Consider the following 13,828-nt stretch of genomic DNA (forward strand, 5'->3'; position numbering starts at 1 on the left):
GTTAGACGTTAAGTCTCTGAAGAAAGAAATTATCTTCTTTTTCCTCCTTTATATTTTAACAAATTGATAACTCAGCAGCCATAAAATTTATTAGGATCTTTACCTTTGGAAAGCAAAGTGACAATGGTATCTTATTGCAAAGACACGTGTGACCTCAGTTTACAAATTTCCCTATCCAAGGGTCAAAGGAGTACAGAAGCAGCACAGCTTCTCTCGGTTGTTCAGAGGCAGCTGGCCACTTCTCAGGGAGACTTGCAGCAAATACAATGACCTAAATCACATGAGTCAGCTTCCAGCAGGGTCAAGGGTCTTCCAGGCAATACATAACACATTAATTTGTCATTAGGCTGTCTCTAGCAAGCAGGGAAAGAGCCTCTGTTTGTGAGGCAACAAGGCAACTGAGCCCCATGTAATAGCCTACAGCCACCTGAAGAGGAAGGTTGTGTTCTTCCACATCTCCTTCCCTGCCTCTGCTCCTTCCTTGCCTTCAACCAGCCTCATGCTGTGCCTGTCTCTTTTCCACTAGCTCCAGAACCACCAGGTCCTTCTCCAAGCTGATTTGGCTTGTTGAAACTCCAGAAACCCTAAGTTTAACCGGCTGCCAGAGGAATGTGAATAACATGAGAGACGGCACAGAAGAGTGTGGGAGGGTCGTGATCTGAGCAAGGAGAGCAAGCCTCCATTCAGAGCAGCAGCGAGCCATGGTGTAGGGCAGTGCACCTCTGCCTTGTGCTGTGAAACCCTGTCCTCAAGTGAGGCAATGTAAGGGATGTGTCACCTCTCCTGTGTTACCTGAGATTGCAAAGTTCCTGATGGTGGGAGAAGAAGCAGAGAAGCGCCAAGGGAAGTAACACAAACCTTTAAGTACCACCAGCCCTGGTAACTGGCACATTAAAGACCACTTCTGCAGCTTCAGCCCAGGGGATGCAGGCAGTTCTTCTGGCAAATTTTCCTTCACTGGGGTATTCCTCATTGGTATTTGCCAAGGCAGAGTACTAGCAGAGAAGCAGGATTGGCAACCCTGTCCTTATTCTGCCCAGGTCTCCAAAACCCTGGCTACGACGCTATTGCAGTAGCCTGGTCATTTCTGCAGATTCAAAGAGCATGCAGAAATGCCAGTTAGACTGTGATACTACACTCCCCAGCGAGACTCTGCTATACCTTGATTACAGCGTCAGCATCAAACCTCTGAAGAACAGCCTGCTGTCCTCACACAAAGCACCAGAGAGACCGCTGGTCTCTTCCAAGACCGTTGACACACAGATAGAGCTCCTACATGAATAGTGGGCGAATGCTTAAGTAAATAGCTTAAAATGCTTAAATAAACCACTAACACACCCATCTTGGGTAGTCTAACCCATCCTTCAAAAGGCTGTTTATTTTGGCTTTCTGTTGTTTCATGACTGAAATTTGACATTCTTTGGAGAAACACATTGGAGGTAGATCTTATGCCCACTTTTCAAAAAACAGGAATGTAATATTAATTCTGAACACGAACAGCTATTGTTCAGAGTGACACACGAGGAGGAATCTGCACAGTCAGGGGAAAACCTCCCTCTACCCCTCAAGCCTCCAACCTCATCCCAGCACAAAAATACCATAGACCTCACCAGCACAAGCAGCTACTCACCACAGACATGGCAGCACGTTCAAGTCTGAGAGGGTCGAGCTCGTTCCACTTGGGAATCTCACACCCCGAAGCACAGTTTGATACCCAGGCTCCTTTGACCAGTAAGGTAATGAAAAATTAGAAGCTTACTCGCTGGCAGGGCACCACACCAGCCAACAGGTCCCCTGGTTGGGCTGAGCTGAAATGGAGTTCCCAGGCATGTGGGCAGGCTGAGGGAGGCCCCAGGTCAGGCTCATCAGGGTCATTGTCACCTGTCAGTCAAACTGTCATTCTCGGGGTGGATGGGAGTTACCTTTGCTGGTTTTTGTCGTGACATACAAGGGGTAGTGTCTGCTTCACTCCTCAATAGAAAGCTCTTATTATCAACAAGTCTGAGAAACACACTTCTTAGTGAGCTGGGAGTGTTTAAAATCCCAGGCAGTCTCTTCCTCACTGTACACCAAGCGAAAGAAGGAAAGGAAGATAGCATTAATTCATACATTTGCCATAAACCACAGCTCCAAGAGTAAGAGTTTAGCCTTTAGACACTGTGACATGCTTCAGAAGGGAAACAGCATTAACTGCAAGGCTTGTAAATCTTCTGTAAACACTCCTTCCCACCACCCAAGCATCAAAATAGCTCCTAGATTGAATAGCAAATAGCAGGTGGCAGTAAAGATCAAAGAAGTTTGCAAAAGGGAGAAGAGAGAATTTTCTCTTAGATGTAGAAGGTGTCAGAGACGAATTAAAGCTTTTGCATTACTGCAAGGGCAAAGCTGCTTCTCACAGAAGGTATGAAAACCGCCAGACCATGAGTCAATGCCCAGCTGATGGTATTTAGGAATACTCCAAGGAACTGCAGCCATACAGCTAATTACCTAGTGATGAACACAGAGCATCTTGTGCCTTCTCTAAAGTGCCTGCCACTGCTCAGGTGGCACAGGGAGCTGGCTGGACCTTGTAGCTAATCCTGCCTGAATTGTGTGAGCCTTCTTGTCACCTGCCCTGGGTGGAGGAGGCTGACAACACAACTTTACACAGAAGAGCTTTGCATGGAAGATGGTGGCAAAGAGGAGTTTTGTGCCTTGGTATGTTCTCAAGCAAAGGACACATTTCTCATGTCGAGGCCCTAAATAGTGCATAACACCACAAAACCAAAAGTGAGGTCCCAGTTACAGCTTTAAAGTAAGCATCGTCCAAAAGATACTCAAACATATTAGCCAAGCTTCTTGGCCCATTGCAACATTTTTAGGTGGCTTCTAATATACCTAGAGCTTCACCTCTCATACCTGGTATGGGAGCTATAGCTGGGAAAGCCAAGGGATTTTTCTACCTTGTGTTTAAGTTTTTCCTTATCTGCACACTTAAATAAGGGGGGGGGGGGGGTTCTGCATTCCTTTTACTTATACAGAATATTGAAAACCAGAAACTCTGACAACCTGCCTATGTTCTCACCTACAGGAGAAGTGTTTTAAAGTACAAAGTAATGAAGCTATGGCTGCACATTAAAACAAACAAACAAAACAACTCCCCCCCCAAAAACAGACACAAAACCCCGTAGCATTCAACCACTCATAATTTAAACTCAGGATGACTGTCACCACAAGCACAGCCTTTTACTGAGTAAGTTAGGGAAGTAGCCCTAAACTGCTAACAAGCAGAGGCCATATATCAGAGGGTAATGTAATCGCATCCACAAAACTATCATATTACACCAGCATAGCAGAGGACTTGTTGTGGAAATACAGAGCAGACTGATTCTCCATTTCATTTGAAGACAAAGCCTGTCTGTGACTTGTGAGTGCTTCAGCTAATCCTACTGTCTAGACAAGACCTTAGACCTGAATTTTTTATTTAGGAAGCATATCCCTGAATTGTTCCACCTACGAGACTCCCCCCATCCATAATGGGTAGAACATTTATAGCACTGTGAAACCATTGGGAGGAAATCACACACAAGAGCGAGACATTTCACGTTTCCTCGTGATGTTGTGCCACCACCTCCGGTTGCCATGCCTCACGCTGCTGGCAAATTTAGTGCACGCTCTGGGCCTAACCAGCAGCTCATCCTCCACAGGAGGGTTCGGGTATGCAAGCAGAGGGTGAGGAGATGAATTGAAGCCAAGGGCAGCCAGGGACAGGAATCAGAGGGCAGCAATTCTGCAGCAGCGGGCAGGAGAGCTGCACAGCTTAAAGGAGGCTGCTACCACCTGCTGGAGACAATGCAAATACTCAAGGGGAAAGAAGAAAACAAACGTTAATTTAGCCGTTTCGGGCAGGAATTGGAAAGCACCACTCTGCATATGGGCAGGTTACTGAAAGTGGCCAAAAGGCCTTGTACTACTTGGTGCCTATCTTAAAAAAAAACCCAAGCTTCTGGAGCTGCAGACAAGGAGGATCTAAATTGTTTCTGAAATTGCTTTAAAAAAGAAATACCTGTTAAAAAATGCAAACACAAAGCCACAAAATCCTAAAGTAATTTTTTTTAAGCTCAGCACATGACTGGAGCAGTGGGCTCTTCACTTGGACATTTGGTATCAGCTGAGCTGCTACAGAAACCTAAGCCATGGCACTAAATAAGTAAATAAGCAAGGTCACCGCTGAAGTTATACCCGTGTTTTGGATGAGCTATGAAGCAGCAGCCTCCTGCAAATACCCAGCAGTAGGTGAAGGCAGCAATATTACAATGAAACCTCAGATCCAACATTAATAGGTGAATGAAACTCAAATTTTCTTCCTTGTACCTGCAGGAGGGCGCAACCTCCCACACAGATTGACTGCTTGGCAAGGGCACAAGCCCTTTTAGCCGCCGACCTGAGGCTAGCACCAAAGTAAAGCACAAAGTCCATTTCCACAGGCAGTCCCCGGCGCTGCTGGGAGGCTGGTGGTACCCCTACCTGCCTTCGCAGCTTGTACAGCTGGCGAAGGTCCCTCATGCCCCATCGCCTGTCACAAAAACCTGGTGTACCCACACAGTGAAAGCTGGAGCTGCTCCTCACTGCCTTTTCTAGCAGCTCTGAGCCTTTGATAAAGACAAGCTGTAGATCATGCCATAGGCTGAAATCCCCTCTGCTCCACAGGGGCAGGAGCCCCGGAGCTGTGGGCTCCTGCTACTCATTGCCTTTCTGCGGGCCAGCTGAGGCCTGATGGTGGCTGCAAGCCAGCTGAAGGCTCTGAGTGCCCAGAGAACAGCAGAAGTCAAGATTTAGAGATCCTCTGCTAAAGACTCTTTACTGACGTTGCTGTAGCGTGAGGATTTGCTTGAGTCTGTAGGCAGTAAGAAGCTGGGGACCAGATACTTCCCATGGCCTCATCTTCAGCTGGCCTCTCAGTTATCAGATCAGGAGATAATGTTCATTTCTGGAGAGCCCTGTTTACAGCCACAGTCTTGGGAGAGTCTGTCAGTGCTACCACAGCCTTGACAGAGAGGCGCTGGCAGGAAGGCAGATAGCAAAGGGAAGCAGTCTGTCTGCTTCTGATAGACAGTGATGGCGTTTTAGAGTAGGGACCAGAAAATGTAGGCTCTCTTCCTGTGAGTCTCTGGCTGAGTTCCTTCAGTCTCATATCCAAAGTACATAATTCTCAAAGATTTGCATGGAAAATGGGCACCTGAATAAATACCTCTGTGAATTGAAGCCCAGGTCTCAAAGCGCCATGGTGCTCTATAAAATAGAAACACTAGTATTCCCTTTCTCCCATTCTTTTCCATTAAGTAATAAAATTCCCAGAGCAGTGCCAGCTTTTTGCTGTTTGTATTCACGCCACAAAGGGGCTCTGTTTTCAGTCAGTTCTGTAATTGCAGCAACCATGTGGGAAGCTCCTGACTCCCCTGTGCTCTCTGCAGCTCTTCCCACATGAAGGTACAACACACAAAGACTCCGTGGGGTCAACCTGTCTAGGTGCCATGGTGTCCCAGACTTGCTAGTCCATCTACCCACATCCCAAAAACCCTCTGTTTACCTGACTTCCCCGCAGAAGTTTGTTTCTCAGCCTGCATCTACATGTCAGAAAACATATCCCTTTGACCTCAAGAGCCAGTCCCAGCTGTGCTATATTCCTTTTGTATCATTAACGCTTGTGCTGCCCTTCAAAAAGAGACTACCAAGTGGTAATAGGGTGGATGAGATGGGAAGAGGAGGTTAAGGCTGCTTTTCCTCATGAGGGATGAGGCTGTTTGACCCTTCTGGCTGCAGTTGCACCAAACACTTACAGACCTTTGAACAGTCCTTGAGGCCAATCAGTTTTCATCCATATCCAGCAGAGGCACCTGGAGCCAGGAGCTTATGGCTCAGCATGCTCCCTTTACATACTTTACACACCGCAAATTGCGGCAAACACGTCCTCCCACCGTAGTGTTCACCATCTATGCAATGCTCTGAGCTGCTCTCGCCTGTTTTGTGGCTAAAAGGGCCAAACACAGGCCGTCCAGGTGCTCTGTGTCTTCTTGCTCACCGGTTTTTTCACCCAGTGAGTGGAACCACGTTGGGGCAAGCCTGGAGGTAACAGATTCAGTGCTTAGAGAAGTGGGTTAAAAGGCCTTTGGACACAGGCATGCTTATTTTACTTAGGGACCATACAAGGACAAGGAGCTAACGCCTTCACTAACTGTACAGAGGTGCTTACAGAAGCTAAATTTCCTTTTGTGAGGCAAAGAAATCACAGGCGAACAACAAGCAAACACCATCAAGTCAATCTTAAACCCAAAGTCACACACCCCTCAACACTCCAGAAAGGGGAGCGGCTACCTGGGCATAAAATAAATAGGAGGGGTGAGCATACAGAAACAATAGAAACCAGACTGGACTAGAAATATTTACAGTCCAGGGCGGAAAGGAATATCACTGTTCTGCCTGGAGCACATGGCCCAGGTATGGCCAGTTGTCCTGAATGACACGTTTGGAGGGTCACGCTTGCTTTTGCCAACGGTAACTCCCATAGTTGCCACCAGAGGACACCAAATTCCTACATTTTCACTCAGGAACACACCATGTATCCGGACCCTTCGGCTGAGAACAGGGAAAAAACGTAATGCCAGTTGAGTTGTAGCTCCAGTCCTTTGGAGGGGAAGCCCAAGCCAGGCGATTCTTAAAAAGACCTATGGTTGTCCAGTTGTACAACTACACAAGAGTAGTTCCATATCCTCCCTTACAGTCAGAAGCCAATTGCAAGCTTGCATATTTTCACGCTTTGAAGACCACTAATAATACAGAAAATATCAGTGATTCAAATCAATGCTAAATGATCGGAGACCAAAAGCCACTGCCAGCTGAACAGATGCTCTTATTCCATATTTCCATTGAAAGAGCCTTCCAAAATTCACAGCTTTGCCAGGCTTCAGCCTGACATTTCAGCTGAATATTGCAAGAATGCCACCAAGTGCTAGAAGCCTTTGTTTTTAAGACGGAAAGGCTGGGCTCTGGAACCAGCTATGGGTGCAGGCATGGGCCTGTGCATAGGATTTTCTGAACAATTAATCTGCGCATTATTATTTCAAGTGATCTCAATAAATTGCAAAAGCTGCTCAGAATCAACTGGATAAAATTCAATAAAAACACAACAAAGTACTGTGATTGGGTAGGAGAAATTAAGTGCACAAATGAATTACTTGGAATAATTGGTTAAGCAGCAATACTACACAAAAGGATCTGGAGGAATTAGAGTGGATCATATAATGAGTCAACAGCATGTTGCTGTTGCAACAAAAATATTTCTTTTGGGATATGTTAATGGAGTGTCATAAGTATGTCACAGAAGGTCATTATTATGCTTTATCCCAAAAGAGTGATCACCGATGCTAAAAGTTGTGCCAAATTTGGGGCATCAGCGCTTTCAGAAAGATGGGAGTTTAGAGCAGACCAGCCAGCCCAACAGGAAGCTTAAGAAACGCTGAGGAAAGCTGGATTGACTGGGGGAGCTTTTTCCAGGAGAGAGGAGGAGAGTGAGGACGGCTGACCCCAATGCAGGGGGCTGTTCTAGCTAGCAGCAATTATCATCCATCTGTTTTCCCTGGCAGCTCAGAAGAAAGACACGCAGAGGGGTCCCAGATCAGCGTGGAACAAAGACAGACACCAAACCCCAGACTAGTTTGGATTCATCTCAACAGGTATCTCTGTTTTTCTTACGTAAGAGGGAAGGCATGCGGGTGGGGGATAGGAGGGGTCACGAGTTTTGATGTGACTGTCAGTGACAACCGGGAAACTTGCTTTCAGGTGAGGAATGGTCCTTTTAACACAACAAAGTGGCACGCCCAGGAGTGCATACACAGACCACACCTACTGGAGCCAGCTTCCACAGGGTTGTTTGTACGGCAAGCAAAGGAGAAGATTGGAGATGAAGCTTCCTTTTTGTCCATTCCTCCAGCAGGTAAACCTGACCTTATGAGTAGTATGGCAAGGCTGTTCACATATTATTGCTTTCTGCAGCTCCTGGGGATCTTCACGGTCTCACTAGTCTCACAGCTGCTGTTAGACTCCCTCGTCTTAGACGTGGTTTCCACCAAGCCACCTAAGCAAATTTGGTCATGTGCCATTCGGCAAAGGTCTTAAACACATGCCTAAATTTAAGTATGAGCTTCAAACGAAGTGTGTGTTGAATGACTTTTGCAAACAAGGCCTTAACCTTAAAAAACACACATAGATAAAACATCTGTTCACTAGCTAGGTTCAAACACTTTCCTCGGACTCCTTCAGGTCGAGTCTACCACCCCTCTGACACTGAAATAGATGCCTTGCATAAGAAGACTCTCTTGCTTCCTCTCTGCTGTAACTCATCAGCTCTTCCCTGCTCCGGGGCACGTACCTCTAGGGACAGATGAGATCTATTCCTGTTTGTTACTATGCAGAGCTAGATCTCAGCAGCAGCGATAAAGGCCCTTGCACATCCTAGCTTGCTTTCTGATACTTCCCTTTTCTCTGGAATTCGTACTGCTCGCCCGCCCTCACTCCCTGCCCCCTTCCCCGTTTGCTCATACTTCTGGAAAGATGACTGAAGGCTAACTAATGAGTAAGACGCTGCTGCACGTCATTGCCTGTCTGCTGCAAGAAGGGGTGAACAAGTTCGTTTGTCCACAGGTTAAAGCGAGGTTGACATCCAAACAAAGAGCATGTAATTGGGAGACCAAGCAGTGGGAAACCTGCCCTCTCTTCTCTCTCGTCTGGGGCACTTATTTTCTCTTGTTTTCTTCATTGCGTACACCATTTTATGCCTGCACAGCATCTTTCAAGCAAGGATCTCAAAGGGCTTCGCAGACCTTAATTAAACCTCATAAATCCCTAATTGATAGATGAAAATTCTGAGTCACAAAAAAGGTGAAGTGATGTGCTCATGGTGAAACAGTGAGTCAGTTGCAGAGCTTGGAGCAGGGCTGTGGTGATCCCAGTCCGGTACTCAGCATCTTCCCCACTTGCCAGACTTTACAGAAGACATAGATCTGATGGGAGAGCAAGTTCAACAGCCACCTGACGCAGCCCCCAGTGGCCTTTCAGTCACTGGCTGGAACAAGCATCAATGCCGTTTGGTACTGCAGTTCCCAGAACTGGCTAAGAGTGGTGGACAGGTTGCAGGAGTACTGTATAAACCGGGAAGAGCCCCAACCGCCCTGCTCCCAACTGGCTGCCACCTCAAAGCCTGCCTGGGGCCCAGGGCCTGGTTAATGGCCGTTTCCAAACCCCCAGGTAGCAGCCATGGGACAAAGCCAGACCCTTCGCCCTCCCAAAACGGCAGCCTGGCAAGGGAGGGTCTTCATGCCCTGAAAAATACCTGTAGGAGCAATGTCAGAGCCGGTTTCGGGTTGACGCAGGGGCCCTCCATGGACCCATGGGGGCACAGCACAGCCTACGCTCAGGGCCCCGGCGGATGCACCCGAGCCATCTCCTGGCTGTTGGGTGGCCCCGGGGCAAGTCCCTTTTCTCCTTCGTTTCCCTCCCCAGCCTTTGTTTTCGTGTAGGCTCAGCAGGGCTGGGACCTTCCCAGCTGGGCATTCACATGGTGTGGCCCTGGCCAGGCCCGGCTGGGCTGGTGTGGCCCTGCCCGCCCGGCCCTGCCGCCCGGCCCATCTCGGTGCCAGGCAGCCGGTCCCTCTCGGTGGACATCGTCACAGGCTGCTTTCCAATTATAGCATTTCAGGGCTGCGACCGTGTTTAATTGTCTGAGTTTTATAAACACTAAACGGCCTTGGCTGACGCCCGAGTTAATGATCCCCTGCAGAAGCGACTTTGGCCAGCCGGCTCCCAGCCATGGCCCTCACCACACCCACCAGAAAGGGTCAATTAAAAAAAAGACAGGAGAGGATAAAAACGCAGAAATGCAACTTAAAAAGATGATGCTGCATCTGAGGAAATGACACACAACTCCCTCCTATCTGCCAGTGGTGTGCGATGCCACCGCTGAGCTGGGCTCTCCTGAAGGCACCAAAGAGCGGCGTCTCTGCTCCTCAAACCCTCCTGCCCAAAACAGCACCTGCCCACGCCTGAGCACCCCTTCCCACCGTCCTGGTCACTGCCCGGACAAGGGTCCGACAACGGCAGAAGACCTGCAGTAGGACAAGCAGTTTGATTCACCTACTGCGTCAAACCCATGTTTCATTCCCTCAGGTTTTTCCCCCCTGTTAATATCAACAAAGAAAAAAACAAACCAACACAACCCACCTCAAAAATGCAAACAGAATGAAAAACCCCACAAGAGTAAATAGCCAAGGCTTTTATGTTAATGCAAGAGTCGCTGACAGCATCAAAACAAAGGAAAAATCTCTGGGTCAAATTTGCAACTGATGTAAATAAGCCTATTGAGTTTCAGTGAAGAGCACTGACTTTCATACAGTACGTATATATGTACATATGCTCCCTTCGGCCCCCTCCGCTAATGCATCCCAGCTCGGTGGCACGAAGGACACTGGAAGGGGAGCAGACGACACTCCGGTATAATTTGTACATATGCACCACTGAAGCTGGGCATTTCTGTTTCCAAAAAAAAAAAAAAAAATACTAAAACCGGGCGAGCGCGCAGCTGCAAGGCGGCCTGGGTAATTGTGCAATGCTGGGAACTCTTAGGTAGTTAATAATTATACTCAACCTTCGGTCTAGTTCCTAACAACACCCCTAGGCGTGTCGCTCTTACAGAATAAGGGCACACGCCCTGCTGTGTCTCCTTGCTTAACAGGAACACAAAGTACAGTAGTAGGAGGTGTTTCCTTGAACTCTGAACAATTGGACATTTAAGGATTAATTACTGTTAAGGAGCTTTGGACTGGCAAACACACTAACTCAGCTCTTGGCTGCGTCTCCCAGCCAAGTTCTCTCAGTCATCCTAATTAGACATTCTGATACCATCTTTAATTATATGATCTCACATACTATTTTTTTTTTCCCCTTCTTCTTTTATTTTTTCTTTCCTTACACTGAATCCCTGTCTTGCGCAGCACGCTGAGCGGGCAGAGCACGCAGGGGTGAACCGGCGGCGAGGAAGGCGCCCGGCTGGGTGTCGCTCCCCCTGGAATCGTGTGGTGGGGTGGCAAAGACCATGCACCCCTGGGACCCGAGGCGGCTGGGACCCGAGTTCCCCGCACTGCTGAAAACACCCCGGGTCTTTCACAAGAGGGAGGAAAACGTCGAGCCTGCCGCAGCTCCCTCGCTGCTGTGGGCAAGATGGGACGTATACTGTATTTGTCGGTATTGACTGCAGCCTGGCTGGAAAAATCCTGCGCCGAGCGGTGTCCCGCGCCAGCCACAGCGAGTGCGTGTGCGTGCACATGTGTATACACACAGGCTCTCCTGTACACACCTTGATCTTGTTGAAACAACAGGAGGAGCATAGTCCATGTTACTAATGTTTTTCACCTTTGTAAACACGGTATCGCTGGGGCGATGCTCCTGCGTCCTGACTTGCAGCACCCAGTGGTGCTGCGGGCCTGGCGCCCTCCCATCCCCCTTGCCCCAGCACCTGCCAAAAGCTGCTGAAGCTGCTTCACATTCAAGCTGGTCCTGTCGGTCTGCAACATCCTTCCTAGGAAGGGACCTGGCTGCATCCGAGAGTCACTAACCCAGCGTTGCCTTGGCTTCTGTAGGTTTGCTGCCCACCCTCCCGCAGCTCCCCCTTCCCCCAGATGCAAGGAGGGAAGTTTTGGGTGGCGTGCTTTCAACTGAAACGCTGCTCTGCTGAGCTGGAAACTCAGCATACCCCGAGGTCAGCCGAGGTTCACTAAGCTGAGGAACTCCTTAAATGGTATAGTCTCAAAAGCCGGCTCCCTTCGTCTTTGCGAGCAGCGCAAAGGATGGGCGAGTTCTCAATGGGACCCTTTTCAAAATGCTGGACCCCCAACCTTGCGTGAACGTGAGGGCAAGGAGAAAGCCACAGCCTCCCTGCTTTCCGCAGTACCAGCCTGCTCCCGGGAAATGGCTCCAAGATCCACCCCTGCCTCCACCTGCCAGAAGAACTGGTTGGCCTCAGCAGGGAGAGTGCACGGCAGCTGTGCTCGCACTGTGCTTCTGGGGCTGGCGAGGCTGGCACGCACCCCGGCAGGGTCTCTGCCCGTCCGCCTCTAGGGTCTGGGCTAGCCTGCAGGCTTAAGTGCCGCTGAGTGCTTCGCCGCCTCTTCCAAAATCAGGGAGGACAAAAGGAAGACCTGACTGTCCCAGGCAGACAGCAGTACCCCACACAGGGAGGAGCCCTCTCCTCCCAGCTCCTTGGCGTTCCTCGCTGATTCAGAGTCAACATAATGGGGCCGAGATGGCGCCATTGATCCTGCTGGGCAGGCGGAGCCACTGTATGGTAGGGATTAGTAATGGCTTTCTTCCCTGTGGCACCAGGTCACAGGATTCAGCCTTTCATACAGCCCCGTGGTGGAAACAGTCTTCCTCCCTCCCCACCACCAGAAACGTGCCTGTGGAATGTCCTGGGGAATGGAGCAATGGCAGCAACTGCACAGGGAAATTAAGAGTTGGAGCCAAGTGAGGAAAGAAAAACAAAACAGGGACCAGACAGTCAACACGGGTGTAGAACAGACCTACCCCGCCAAGGCAGCCAACCATAAACTCTGAAGAGCAATTCACTGGGAGGGTCCTTCCTTCCAGCACCCTAGGACAGGCATGTCCATGCAATCAAGGACCTCCTACATTCAAGGTACCTCTCTGGGGGGCTGTGAGTTGCCAAGACCTTCACTGTACAGCTCCTTCTGCTCTGTGCTACCACAGCACAACCTTGCTCCTCGAAGCTGCCTGGGGATGGCCTGGGCAGGGGTGTCTGTGGCTCCAGAAAATCCCCACCTCTACCTCCAACAGGCGCAGAGGGGTGGAAGGGCATCACTCCAGGATGATGACCCAATCCCAGCTGCCAGCAGAACACGCACGAGGTCAAGGGAAGCTCCTGAAGCCAATGTTTTGAAGGTGTCACTCTCCTTCCTTTCCTATTCTCTCCCTTTCACCACAGACAGTGTCACAGGCAGATCTCCATTTCCTTAGCTGCCAAAAGAGAAGATAATTAGATACCAGTATGGCCTCGGAACATTGCTCAGAGTAGAGATTTAATCACAGTCCTTGTGGCTCATAATCATGATGTTCAATTGGAGGCTACAAAAGGCAGCTAACGTCTCCCATCACCCCCATGACCTTTAGCAGCCAGGGAGGAGTGGAGGGGTGCAGCCCTCCAAGTCAGAATCAGCCTAGAAGGAAGGCTCCAGCGGCCGACTCCTGCTGCATGAGGCTCCAGTGCTGGCGCCCTGCCCTAAGCCCTGGCTTTGAGGGGTTGGAGCAGGGCTGTGCCTGGCTAGACCACAGGGCCATCTTAGACGTGGAAGGATCGTGAGCTCACCTTTCCCCCTAGATTACTGGAGACACGCATGGGCCTCTGGCATGTAACGTTTCTTTTAAGCCCACAGGCTGGCGTCTGCTGCTCTACCCTCATTAACATGAGATAAACAGTTTCCAGACTAAGTTAAGTGCATTTCAGAGTAGTAGTATGATGTAAGCAACTGAAATAGGAATTAGGCGAATTAGAGCATCCAGTGCTTGAATAACTCGAGCTACCCAAAGGAAAAAAACTGACGTATTTCTTCCCTTTGCCCAAAACCAGCATCATCATCTGCTGTGGCCGCTCACATCAGTAATCACCAGCATGAGGGTATGTCATCATTGGGAGCCACTGATGAATTTGCCTGAGTCTGGGAGCCCAATTAGGATTACAGAAAGGGGATGGGGGGCCAGGGGGAGTGTTTGTGCTCAGCTGATG

The sequence above is a fragment of the Rissa tridactyla genome, chromosome 3, assembly GCF_028500815.1.
Source record: "Rissa tridactyla isolate bRisTri1 chromosome 3, bRisTri1.patW.cur.20221130, whole genome shotgun sequence".
Lineage (NCBI taxonomy): Eukaryota > Metazoa > Chordata > Aves > Charadriiformes > Laridae > Rissa > Rissa tridactyla.